Source organism: Helianthus annuus, chromosome 7 (genome assembly GCF_002127325.2).
Source record: "Helianthus annuus cultivar XRQ/B chromosome 7, HanXRQr2.0-SUNRISE, whole genome shotgun sequence".
Lineage (NCBI taxonomy): Eukaryota > Viridiplantae > Streptophyta > Magnoliopsida > Asterales > Asteraceae > Helianthus > Helianthus annuus.
The window spans coordinates 44,115,401-44,130,163 of NC_035439.2; positions in this window are offsets into that span (position 1 = coordinate 44,115,401).

Consider the following 14,763-nt stretch of genomic DNA (forward strand, 5'->3'; position numbering starts at 1 on the left):
GGCACTCCCTCTTGAAATGCCCCTTTTCCCTGCAATAAAAACAAGTGACTTTAGATTTATCAAATCCTAAAGTTGAAACATTTCCATCACGGAAATCATCTCTTCCCGTAATTTGTTTAAACTTTTCGGCTCTTCTTAACACGCTCGCCATGCACCACTTTATATCCATCAGCTCCATTTCTTCAGCATCCACTTGATCGTAATCCTCTTTTGTAAGCATTGGATTCCCGATTCTCCCTACAACCAAACTACCCTAAGATTCTAGCACAGTCACCAACAAAGACATATGACTCTTAGCTACTTCTTCTGAATAATTTTGGTCATTTTCCAGATTTAATGCAATGTTGCATTGAAGTACTTTGCCACTCTTTGTTGTTGTAAAATGTGGATCAAACGATGGAAACGAAGAAAATCCCATTTTGCTATTTGATCCTTGAGATGTCTTTTCAGAAGAACCCGTTGTATTGAAAGCAGTTTCAACTTTTGGCGAAAGATTATTTGTCACTAACACCACTTTTGTAGTACAAACTAATGTCTTGCTCTCCATCATAGTTCTTCATTCTTGCTATCTTTCGTTGCTCCATCTCTTGAGCTTCAAGTTGTTTAATAAAATCACTCAACGTTAGATCATTAAAACCTGGTTTGTTTTTCAGCATCATAAGATACGTGCCCCACTCATCATGTGGCAATGCATCGGCTAACTTTTCAATCAACTCATCTTTATCTTTAGTAATGCCCAATCTTTTCATATTTTTCAACAAATTGCATTATCTCTCAATGATTTGCTTGGTGCTTTCATTTCTTAAACCTCGGAACAAATTGAATTCCTTCTTCATAAGCGACTTTTTGTTCTTTAGCATATCATCACTTCCAAGAAACTTTGATTCTAATTCATTCCATATCGAACATGCACTTCCATTGTGTTGAAGTAAGATCAAGATGTCTTCTTTTATTGCCTGCTGTAACAAACTAACCATCAACTTCTCATCTTTGTATTTCTTTTTCTCCTCAGCACTCAATTCTCTAATTGGTATTTTCACATTGTTGTTCCCAAGTGGTCTACTATATTCAACTTCAATATGTTCCCATGCGTCTAAGTGATAAGCTTCAACCCAGTTACCAAAACGATCAGCCCATCCACTAAAATCATCAATGTCCAAAAGCTTAGGCGGTTTTTGTGTTGTTCCAGTTTCATTTTCAAGCATTGTGTTTGATGTGTGTAAAATGCAACATATAAATTACATCAAATAAGGCATAAAAGTAACCCTTTTTAGTACTAATGTTGGAAAAAAGTGTGTTTTTGTCTTCCTTTTGAATTTACAGGGTTAAATGAGCTTAAACGAACAAAAGGAACAAATATACATCCAAAACCAACATAAATACAAAGAAAAGGAAGAAACGTGGCATGCCCGACTCCTCGACAGCATCTCCCAAAGCAAAAACAAGAAGAAAGCTGAGCATGGGGCTGTGCGCAGCTCAACACGGGCCGTGTCCAGCTCAACACGGGGCGTGTCCAACTCAACACGGGGCGTGCCCAGCGAACACGGGGTCATGGGCAGCCTTGGCACAAAAGACAAACTCATAGAAGCTTCTGTTGCCCACCACGGGGTCGTGCCCAGCGGACACGGGGGTGTGGTCAGCCTCCTGTAGAAGCATTTATTGTAATTGCGAATTGCAATTAATGAAGAGAGAGATTCGGATGGACACGGGGTCGTGCCCAGCGGACACGGGGCCGTGCCCAAGCTTCTGTTCAGCCTATAAATAGGAGTGTTTGGAGCTCTTGCAACTCATCCCTTGGCACACCACTTCTCTCACACTTCACCCACCACCCACCACCATCACAACACCATCATCCACCACCATCATCCATTGTTCATCATAGAGTGTGTGAGTCATCTCGGGATCCAAGATTAATCGTAAGAGTTCTTGACAATCAAAGGCCATGTTTGCCTAAGTCTCTTACATCACTTGGTGAAGACAAGTGTTTAGTGTAATACTTTTTATTTTTAATCTTTTGCACTTTTTAATTGGTTTTGTATTAATGACTTTAATTACTAGTTTCTTATGTTGAAGGTGATTCTTCCTTATCGTTTGTCCGTGGTGTCTTGGCATTATTTTACTGTCTATATAAAATAAAAGATTTTCACCATTCATATCTCCACGGTCTATATGGAGGTATGTTGGTGTGACAACTCGTAATTCGAACCTACTTTGTGTAACGTTACGTGCTTATATGAACCTTGTTGATTAAATGAATCTTATGTTTGACTTGTGCTTGTATGTATGTATGCAATCGGCCCAAATACACCACTCACACCCGATCGCACAAACCCATTCGGGCCTTACCTTTGTACACGGACCAAGGGCGACCCAATAGAGGGCTCGGCCCACCCACCTTACACGCATAACACTAGGGTATTAGTAACTTTCTCATACCTTTTGCAAAACATTCTCACACACACAAAACCCTAGTTTTCTCTCATCCTCTCTCTCAAACCCGACGGCAAGCACACCCGTTCCATCGAGGACCCTTGTTCGGATCACTTATCTCTACTTTCATCCGGTTAGTGTTTCGTTATTACTATGGTAGTATGATTGATGATTGGATATTGCTATATGTTGATCTTGTTTAGTGATTAGGGTTCTTATTAGTCACTGTTATCATATGTTGTACAAGGAATCATGATGTGATAATAAGTTAATCGGCCACATGTGTAAGTTGATATAATGTCCATATGAATCGGTTTGATGTAGATGTTAATTCGCTGTTATGTTTCTATGATTCGGATTGTTAGCTTGTTGATGTTCTAGTGAATCGGGTTGTGATGATGTAATCGGCTACATGTTCATGTGAATCGATAGATTAGTGTTCATGCTTTGATTAGGGTTATGTGGATTGGTTGTAACAACCGTGTTTTGATCGAATAAAGGTCTAGATGGAAACTGTTGATTGATTGTTGTAAAATTGGAAACTGTTAAATGTTTGTAACCGATTGCATGATATCCGGAACCCTTTTAACCAATCGCACAAGTTGTCAAGCACACAAGTTCCTCTCGGTCGCATAAGATCAGGTCATACAAGACCTGATCTGAACGCACAAACCGGACGCACAAGACCAATTGCACATTATGTTTAGTTATGCATGATCGCACAACATCTTGTGGATCGCACAAGCTGGTGCCGATCGCATAAGATGTTGGGCCACACACACGTATGTTGTATGTTGTTAAGCTGTTGGGCCGAACAAGCCCAAACCACCATCGCACAAGCTGTCCGGATCGTACAAGGTTAACCGGACCGCACAAGCCACTTATACGTTATTTGATTGGGCCGATATGTTATTGGACTACTTATGTTATTGGGCCGGGCATAGGGCTAATCGCACAACCCATTGCGGATCGCACAAGTTGTGCTGATCACACAATCGGTTGGGCCGCCTGTTTATTTGGCTTTGTCTTTGGGTTTGTACAAGTGTTAGTTTGATATGAACTTGACTACTAATGTGAGATACGTGATTTCTATGATCAATACGTGTTTGCCATGATCATTACGTGTACATAACTTGTTAGACTATGCGTAAACCTATGTGCTATGCTTGAGTCAAAAACTGACCTGTATGGTAACCCTGTTAGGACGTGGTTGACCACTCTTAGTTCAAGAAACCTTTTGTGTATCTGCCGAGCAAACCAAGGTGAGTTAACACAGCCAAGGCATGGGGTTCCTAGGGTGGGAATGGGATTAGATGATTTACTTGTACTTACCTAGCTAATGGAACTTAATGATATGGTCCTCGGGTGAGGAAGGGTTATTGATAAGATACGACTAGACTAGTGTTACTAATAGAACTGATCTTCGCATACACGCCGGGGTTGGCTGCGATAATATGACTAATCTTCGCACACATGCCTGGGATGACTGCGAACCATACACTAAACTTCGCACACATGCCGGGTGGCTGCGATACAAATATACCTAGTCTAGAATATTTGGGAAAATTTCCCCAAATCTCCGCACACATGCCTAGAGGGCCGCGATGCAAACTAATACGATACATGATTTAATGAACAATCATAAAGCTACTCATACTATTACAATTACTGAACTATCAAATGTGAACTTGCTCAACTAGTTGTTGACTCTCTGCTGCATGCCTTGCATGACTTTAGGTACTTATGGAGCTTGCACGGGAGGCACAGTCGTTGTGGACAGGGATCGTGAATACTATGTTGAACACTTATGACATCTCAAACTATTATTTATGTTGGGTTTACTTACTTGCTTCCGCTACTTAAACAAAGTTTGGTTTGAACATCAATTGTATTGAATTGGGTTTTACGAACTGCTTTAATTATTATACACTATGTTCAATATGATTGATGGCTTGATCCTGGTCATGTCACGCCTCCAAGCGGTGGTACTCCGCGTGTGGATTTTGGGGGTGTGACAGATTGGTATCAGAGCCATTGGTTATAGAGAACTTGGTTTTAATATGGGAAAAACATTTATATTAAAACCAGACTATAACCAGTACAGTGCTCTCAACGATCCACAATGACGCTTCGCTCCACGTGCAAGACTCGACATTCTAGGTAATATGGTTTATGTTTATATTGCCTGCTTGCTAGACATAGAACTTTGCTCGTAGTATGCTTAGATACACATGACACTATTGCTTGAGAACACTTGTGTGCTTACTCTCTTCTGTCATCGCACTTTTCATAAATCTCTCTCTTACCTATGTTATCTTTGCTATGAAGATCATGTCTGGACGAATTAACATGACTCAAGCCCAGTTGACGGCTCTCATTAACGAACAAGTTGTTGCGGCACTTGTAGCCGCACAAGCAGGAGGTATATCATGTTGTCATAACTCACACTAGGATCTTTAGATCCTACACTCCAAAACCAACTCTTGTGTTTAACTCTGTCCTATTCGTACACAATAGGTCAACCCGCACAGCAACCTGTTTGCACTTTCAAGAACTTCATGGACTGTCGTCCAAGCACGTTTAGTTGCACTGAAGGAGCAGTGGGACTCCTCCATTGGTTTGAGAAGCTCGAGTCGGTGTTCGAAATGTGTGAATGCCCTGAGGCTCGCAGGGTGAAATACGCCACTAGTACTTTGGAAGGAATTGCATTGACTTGGTGGAACGCACAAGTACAGATTCTAGGGCTGGCAGCTGCTAACGCCACCCCTTGGAACGATTTCAAGGAACTCATCAAACGAGAATACTGCACGCGTGATGACATCCATAAGTTGGAAGTGGAGCTTTATCATCTGAAAATGACGGGGTCGGAAATTGAAGCTTATACGAAACGGTCGAACGAACTGGCCATCCTGTGTCCAACCATGGTGGACCCTCCAATCAAGCGCATTGAGTTGTACCTCAAGGGTCTAGCATCAGAAATTCAGAGCCATGTTACATCGGCAAACCTCGACAATATCCAAGACATTCAGCGCCTTGCTCATCGCCTCACGGATCAGGCGGTGGAACAGAACAAGCTACCAAAGCGCATCAGTGCAACTACCACTCCAGCTGCTACTCCTGCTACACTCAGCGACAACAAACGGAAATGAGATGGGGATTCCAGCAGGGGATCAGTTTCCGTTCAGTCTCAAGCACAGCAGCGCAAGATAAATGACTACCAGAGTCTGGATCAACAATCTTCTAGTGGTCAGGGGCAGGGTGGATATCGGGGAATTCACCCATTGTGTAATAGGTGCAACAGACACCACAGTGGACGGTGTCGTAAGGAACATTGTCAGAGATGTCTCAAGTTAGGGCACGAAGCTAAAGACTGCAGGAGCTCACGACCTGCGAATCAGAATCAGCAACTACCACCACCAGCTCCACAAAACCCGCAGCAGCAGCAACAGCGGGGCAACAGGGGATGTTTCCAGTGTGGGGCTGAAGGTCATTTCAAACGTGATTTTCCTCAATTGAACCAGAACTAGAATCGTAACAACAACAACCACCAGGGCAATGGGGACAACAACAACGGGGGAAACAACAACAACAACGGCAACGAAGCTCGGGGTCGTGCTTTCGTGCTGGGTCAGGGCGACGCAAGGAATGATCCCAATGTGGTTATGGGTAAGTTTCTTCTCGACGATATTTATGTTACTGTCTTGTTTGATTCGGGTGCTGATACAAGCTATATATCTTTGAAAGTGAGTAAATTGTTAAAACGTGCACCAACACTCTTAACCACCAAACATGTAGTAGAATTAACTAATGGTAAGAGTCTAGAAGCCACGCATGTAGTCAGGGGTTGTAATATTGTCTTAGCCAGTCAAGCTTTCTCCATCGACCTTATTCCCATAGTCTTGGGAAGCTTCGATATCGTGATTGGGATGGATTAGTTATCCCAACCTCAGGTAGAAATCTTGTGCAGCGAGAAGATCGTTCGTATTCCCGTTCTGGTCAAAAACCTCTCGAAGTTCAAGGCGACAAGAGTGGTGCTGTGGTTGGCATCATTTCCTTTCTAAAGGCTCAGAAGTGTTTGCGCAAGGGTCACACTGCCATTCTGGCACTTGTTACTGACGCATCAATGAAAGAAAAGAAATTGGAAGACATTCCAGTTGTACGCGACTTCCCTCAGGTGTTTCCTGAAGATTTCCCTGGTCTACCGCCTCATCGCCAGGTCGAATTTCAAATCGAACTCGCTCCAGGAGCAGCACCCATAGCTCGAGCACCGTATCGTTTAGCTCCAACTGAACTGGAAGAACTGTCAAAGCAGCTACAAGAACTCTTGGAAAAGGGCTTTATTCGTCCTAGCTCTTCGCCTTGGGGAGCTCCAGTGTTATTTGTGAAAAAGAAGGACGGTACCTTCAGGATGTGCATTGACTACCGAGAACTTAACAAGGTGACGGTGAAGAACCGTTATCCTCTTCCACGTATCGATGACTTATTCGACCAGTTGCAAGGGTCGAGCTACTTCTCAAAGGTTGATCTGAGATCGGGTTACCATCAACTGAGAGTCCGGGAGGAGGACGTCTCCAAGACAGCATTCAGAACTCGATACGGCCACTACGAGTTTCTTGTCATGCCGTTCGGGTTAACGAACGCGCCTGCCGTATTTATGGACCTTATGAACAGGGTGTGCAAACCCAACCTAGACAAATTTGTGGTAGTTTTTATTGACGACATCCTGATCTACTCCAAGAGTCAGGAGGAACACGAGCAACATCTACGACTTATTTTGGAATTCCTTCGAAAGGAACAGCTGTACGCCAAGTTTTCAAAATGTGACTTCTGGCTTCGTGAAGTCCATTTTCTAGGTCACGTAGTAAACAAGGATGGGATCCATGTCGATCCATCCAAGGTTGATTCGATCAGGAACTAGCCTGCACCCCGTACACCAACAGAAATACGTCAATTCTTGGGTTTAGCGGGATACTACAGACGGTTTATCAAGGACTTTTCAAAGATTGCTCAGCCGCTTACACTACTGACACAGAAGGGTGTCACCTACCGTTGGGGCAACACTCAGGAAACTGCTTTTCAACACTTAAAGGATAGACTTTGCAGTGCACCTATCCTCTCTTTGCCAGAAGGCATGGACGATTTTGTGGTCTATTGTGACGCATCGATACAGGGGCTTGGTTGTGTATTGATGCAACGGGATAAAGTTATTGCTTACGCTTCGCGCCAACTTAAGGTTCACGAACGGAACTACACAACGCCCGATTTAGAGCTGGGAGCTGTTGTTTTCGCACTCAAGATATGGCGACACTACCTGTACGGTACCAAGTGCACTATTTACACCGATCACAGGAGTCTCGAGCATATCTTCAGGCAGAAGGAATTGAACATGCGTCAACGTCGATGGGTTGAACTACTGAACGATTACGAATGTGCTATCAAGTTGTGGCTGATGCCCTCAGTCAGAAAGACACTCTACCTAGACGCGTGCGAGCACTACAGCTTACTATTCAGTCTAGTCTTCCTGCACAGATACGAGATGCTCAGGTAGAAGCATTGAAACCAGAAAACGTCAAGGCTGAAGCCCTACGCAGCTCAAGGCAACGATTAGAACAGAAGGAGGACGGCGCCTACTATGTAACAGGGCGAATTTGGGTTCCACTTTATGGCAACTTGCGTGAGCTAGTGATGGATGAAGCTCACAAATCTCGCTACTCGGTACATCCAGGGTCGGATAAAATGTACCACGACATTAGAACAACTTATTGGTGGCCTAGCATGAAGACCCACATCGCTACCTACGTCAGCAGCAAGTGCTTGACTTGTGCAAAAGTCAAGGCAGAGTATCAGAAACAAGCAGGCTTACTTCAGCAACCCAAGATACCACAGTGGAAATGGGAGGAAATTTCCATGGATTTCGTTACTGGCCTGCCTAGATCCTAGCGTGGGAACAATACAATTTGGGTGATCGTGGACCGACTCACCAAGTCTGCTCACTTCCTGGCAATCAAAGAAACAGACAAGTTTTCCACACTAGCAGACATATACTTGAAGGAAGTAGTCTCAAGGCACGGGGTGCCCACCTCTATCATTTCGGATCGCGATGCACGATTCACTTCAGAGCTATGGCAAGCAATGCACAAGGCTTTTGGCTCTCGGTTAGATATGAGCACGGCTTATCACCCTCAGACGGATGGGCAGTCTGAGCGCACGATTCAAACCCTAGAAGACATGCTTCGAGCAAGTGTCATTGATTTCGGCAACAGCTGGGAAAAGCATCTTCCTTTGGTGGAGTTCTCGTACAACAACAGTTATCACACCAACATCCAAGCCGCTCCATTCGAGGCATTGCACGGACGTAAATGCCGGTCACCTCTCTGTTGGGCAGAGGTTGGGGATAGTCAGATCACGGGTCCAGAACTTATAGTGGACACCACGGAAAAGATTGCACAGATACGGCAACGCATGGCGGCGGCTCGTGACCGTCAGAAAAGTTATGCCAATAAGCGTAGGAAACCTCTGGAATTTCAGGTCGGGGACCGGGTTTTACTTAAGGTTTCGCCCTGGAAGGGTGTGGTTCGTTTTGGCAAACGGGGCAAACTCAATCCGCGGTATGTCGGACCGTTCGAGATCATAGAAAGAATAGGCAAAGTAGCCTATAGACTGAACCTACCAGCTGAACTCGGGGTAGTTCACAACGTTTTCCACTTGTCGAATCTGAAGAAATGCTTGTCAGATAAGACCCTCATAATTCCTTGGAAAGAGCTCACTATCGACGAACAGTTGCACTTCGTCGAGGAACCAGTTGAAATCACGGACCGGGATGTTAAGGTCCTCAAGCACAAGAGAATCCCTCTTGTTCGAGTTCGTTGGAATTCCCGTCGTGGCCCAGAGTACACCTGGGAACGTGAAGACGAAATGAAGCAAAAGTATCCCCAATTGTTCGCGAACAGTACACCTACTACTGAGGCTGAAGCTACCACGGAATTTCGGGACGAAATTCCAGATCAACGGGGGGAGGATGTGACACCCCAGGAAAACCATGCAACTTAACTAGCTTCCTCAGTGAGTACGTACCAAATTTCGGGACGAAATTTCTTTTAAGTTGGGGATAATGTGACAACTCGTAATTCGAACCTACTTTGTGTAACGTTACGTGCTTATGTGAACCTTGTTGATTAAATGAATGTTATGTTTGACTTGTGCTTGTATGTATGTATGTATGCAATCGGCCCAAATACACCACTCACACCCGATCGCACAAACCCATTCGGGCCTTACCTTTGTACACGGACCAAGGGCGACCCAATAGAGGGCTCGGCCCACCCACCTTACACGCATAACACTAGGGTGTTAGTAACTTTCTCATACCTTTTGCAAAACATTCTCACACACACAAAACCCTAGTTTTCTCTCATCCTCTCTCTCAAACCCGACGGTAAGCACACCCATTCCATCGAGGACCCTTGTTCGGATCACTTATCTCTACTTTCATCCGGTTAGTGTTTCGTTATTACTATGGTTGTATGATTGATGATTGGATATTGCTATATGTTGATCTTGTTTAGTGATTAGGGTTCTTATTAGTCACTGTTATCATATGTTGTACAAAGAATCATGATGTGATAATAAGTTAATCGGCCACATGTGTAAGTTGATATAATGTCCATATGAATCGGTTTGATGTAGATGTTAATCCGCTGTTATGTTTCTATGATTCGGATTGTTAGCTTGTTGATGTTCTAGTGAATCGGGTTGTGATGATGTAATCGGCTACATGTTCATGTGAATCGATAGATTAGTGTTCATGCTTTGATTAGGGTTATGTGGATTGGTTGTAACAACCGTGTTTTGATTGAATAAAGGTCTAGATGGAAACTGTTGATTGATTGTTGTAAAATTGGAAACTGTTAAATGTTTGTAACCGATTTCATGATATCCGGAACCCTTTTAACCAATCGCACAAGTTGTCAAGCACACTAGTTCCTCTCGGTCGCACAAGATCAGGTCATACAAGACCTGATCTGAATGCACAAGCCGAACTGTGACAACTCGAGTTTCCAAGATTCTATCTTCGCACTATTGCACGTTAATTGTTTAGATTGTTTGTTGACACGACTTGTTTGTTTCGCAACTATGCACGTTTGTAATATGTTATAGCGTGTTGGGATTTATCTGTTATATTTGATGTGCATGAGTGTGTTTGCTGATGTATGATTGTAGGTTGGTTATTATATGTGTTGTTTGAGTAATAAAATGGAGCTCATGCCAAACATCCCTCACGAAAACACTCCCACTTGAAAACACCCCCACCCACGAAATCATTTCCGGATGAAAACACATATGTGTTTTCGTCCAGCATGTAATCAACGAAATCAGATTGGGCTTTAGGCCCAGTAGTGGATCAGTTTAATATTGTTCTCAACCCTTACGTGAAACTGGTAATTGGCAAACCCTAATTTTCGAACGGCAGTTCCTTCTTTGTAAACTCCTTCTCTTTTGCAAGTCCCTTACCTGCAATCATATATCTCAATCTTGCGGTTAGTGTACTACCTATACCTTTTAAATTGTTGCTGAGAAGTGTTTGGTGTTTATTTGATTTAGATCAATATTGACTAATTGTTAGGCAATCGTGAACAAACTGTTACTATGTGATGATTAGGATCGTATGGATTGAATGAGTTTATGTATCAGGGACCGTTACAATCTTGTTGATATTGATGATCGATGGTATAATGTAGATGACTAGCAGATAATGGCTCTTTTGGACGTATGCATTGAATGATCATATTAACCTGCTAATATTGATTAATGGTTGGTCGATGATGATAGTGATATAATAAATCATATGATTACATGAGCCTGTTTGATGATATGGTTGGGTGATAAGAGTGTTGTAACTGTAAGTGATGATTAGGGTATTTGTTAACTGATGTTGAAGATGATGAACCCGACGAAAACACTCCCACCTCGACGAAAACCCTTCACAATTTTAAACAAACTGGACGAAATCACTAAGTGAATTCGGCCCAAGGAGTGATTTCGGCAATAGTGTTATCGGCCCATAAAGGGTTTTCGGCCCACCTAGTGTTTTCGGCACTTAAGGGATTTCGGCCAGGGGAGGGATTTCGATTACATAGTGTTTTCGTCTCACATGTTATGTGTAGTTATTAATCTGTTAGTTATTAACTTAGTTTATTACATTAATTCAGTTAGTGGTTAATTAAGTTAATTAGGTTAATTCTATGGATATATATAACTTTGTTAGTTGTTAACTCTGTTAAAACTATTAATTTAGTTAAGTAAAGCAAAGCATGTGACACAGTTAGTTTCTAGTTCTGATGGATGTTAGCTTTCTTAACTGTGTAACTTCGTCAGTACAGCAACTCAGTTAGTATGTTAGTTTTGTTAATATGTTAACTGGGTTATGTTAACTAGGTTACGTAATGTTTATTGTATGTGATAACTCTGTGATATGATTTCATATGAAACCTTGGAAACATGTACTGATTGAGTATACGTGCACACTATAGGACTTGACTGATTCTTGTGAGCACATAGTTTAGCATACCGAGCAAACCAAGGTGAGTTCACACTCTTACTAAGGCATGGGATTCCCAAGGGCTTGGGAATGGGATTGAAGGAATGAGATTGACTAGATTCGTGCATACACTGTTACTAGACTACCATACCATCGTCCTCGGTTGTGCAGGACACATACGTAAAACCTACGTATACTTAGACTACTCGCTATCCTCGGTTGTGAAGGATACTCACGTAAAACCTGCGTGGAATTATACTCACTACTGCCTCGGTTGTGTCAGGCACTTACGTAAAACCTACGTAAACCCCCACGTACCCCTATCCTCGGTTGTGAAGGATACTTACGTAAAACCTACGTAAACTTGTACGTATTACTGTTCTCGGGATGTGTAGAACACTTATGGTTATGCATAGTCTAGTGGTTATACAACATGGGAAGCCCCCACCAATAGAACGTACTATCGGCCCAGTAGAGCCACATGTTACAAACGAATTTACTATTTTGCACTTACTTTCTGTGAACTCGCTCAACTAGTTGTTGATCCTCTGTTACATGCCTTGCAGGTCGTTAGGTACATGGAGCTTGCACATGGAGGAGCTGGTCGTTGTGGGCTTGGATCGTGATTGTCTTGTTAAACACTATTGACATTTCCTACTTATTTATGTTGGATTTTATTTATACGCTTCCGCTAAACAGTGATAACTTATTTATGTCTTGGAACACCTTTCATATGGATTTGGTTTGGTTTAATGGCAAATACTTTTTACTACATATATATTGTTCTATATGATTGGTGGCTTGATCCTGGTCAGTCACGCTCCCAAGCGGTGATACTCCGCAGGTGGATTTTGGGGGTGTGACACGAACGCACAAGACCAATCGCACATTATGTTTAGTTATGCATGATCGCACAACATCTTGTGGATCACACAAGCTGGTGCCGATCGCACAAGATGTTGGGCCACACACACGTATGTTGTATGTTGTTAAGCTGTTGGGCCGAACAAGCCCAAACAACCATCGCACAAGCTGTCCGGATCGTACAAGGTTAACCGGACCGCACAAGCCACTTATACGTTATTTAATTGGGCCGATATGTTATTGGACTACTTATGTTATTGGGCCGGGCATAGGGCTAATCGCACAACCCATTGTGGATCACACAAGTTGTGCTGATCGCACAATCGGTTGGGCCGCCTGTTTATTGGGCTTTATCTTTGGGTTTGTACAAGTGTTAGTTTGATATGAACTTGACTACTAATGTGAGATACGTGATTTCTATGATCAATACGTGTTTGCCATGATCATTACGTGTACATAACTTGTTAGACTATGCGTAAACCTATGTGCTATGCTTGAGTCAAAACCTGACCTGTATGGTAACCCTGTTAGGATGTGGTTGACCACTCTTAGTTCAAGAAACCTTTTGTGTATCTGCCGAGCAAACCAAGGTGAGTTCACACAGCCAAGGCATGGGGTTCCCAGGGTGGGAATGGGATTATATGATTTACTTGTACTTACCTAGCTAATGGAACTTAATGATATGGTCCTCGGGTGAGGAAGGGTTATTGATAAGATACGACTAGACTAGTGTTACTAATAGAACTGATCTTCGCATACACGCCGGGGTTGGCTGCGATAATATGACTAATCTTCGCACACATGCCTGGGATGACTGCGAACCATACACTAAACTTCGCACACATGTCGGGTGGCTGCGATACAAGTATACCTAGTCTAGAATATTTGGGAAAATTTCCCCAAATCTCCGCATACATGCCTAGAGGGCCCCGATGCAAACTAATACGATACATGATTTAATGAACGATCATAAAGCTACTCATACTATTACAATTACTGAACTATCAACTGTGAACTCGCTCAACTAGTTGTTGACTCTCTGCTGCAAGCCTTGCAGGACCTTAGGTACTTATGGAGCTTGCACGGGAGGCACAGTCGTTGTGGACAGGGATCGTGAATACTACGTTGAACACTTATGACATCTCAAACTATTATTTATGTTGGGTTTACTTACATGCTTCCGCTACTTAACAAAGTTTGGTTTGAACATCAATTGTATTGAATTGGGTTTTACGAACTGCTTTAATTATTATACACTATGTTCAATATGATTGATGGCTTGATCCTGGTCATGTGACGCCTCCAAGCGGTGGTACTCCGCGTGTGGATTTTGGGGGTGTGACAGTTGGCTACCTGGTCGGGGGTTAAGGGAACGGTTTGGTAAGAGTCTTGCCATTGTTCAGTGTATAGATCCTGCAAAGGACCTGGGTCAAATTTTGTAGGACCTCCTTCAATACCCAAAGGTATTGGATGGCGGGGGTCCAAACTCTTTGATCCCCTCATAAGTTAAACTACTATTAAAACTTTAACCCAGCTATTTAGGACTGTATCCCTGCTGACTCAGACTACTTAGCTGAGGGTAACATCGCCTTCAAAAGAAGGGCCTACCACATTATGCATTAATAACTTAATTAATTATCTTTCAATAATCCGACCCTTTAGGATTGTATTCTTGCTGACTCAAACTACTGGGTTGAGGGTAACGTCGCCTTCAAAAGAGGGGCCTACTACAATAACTAAGATAATCTCTTAAACAAGTGCAAAAGTGCAAAAATAATCAAAGGTTACACTACACACGAGTCGGATCCAAGTGATTCATCTTGTCTATCTGTTTTTACTTTTATTCTATTTTCAGCATTTTAGTTAGTTTTATTTTCTTAGTTTAAAAAATCTTTTTTTCTAACATTTTGATTTGATTAGACGTTGAGGAT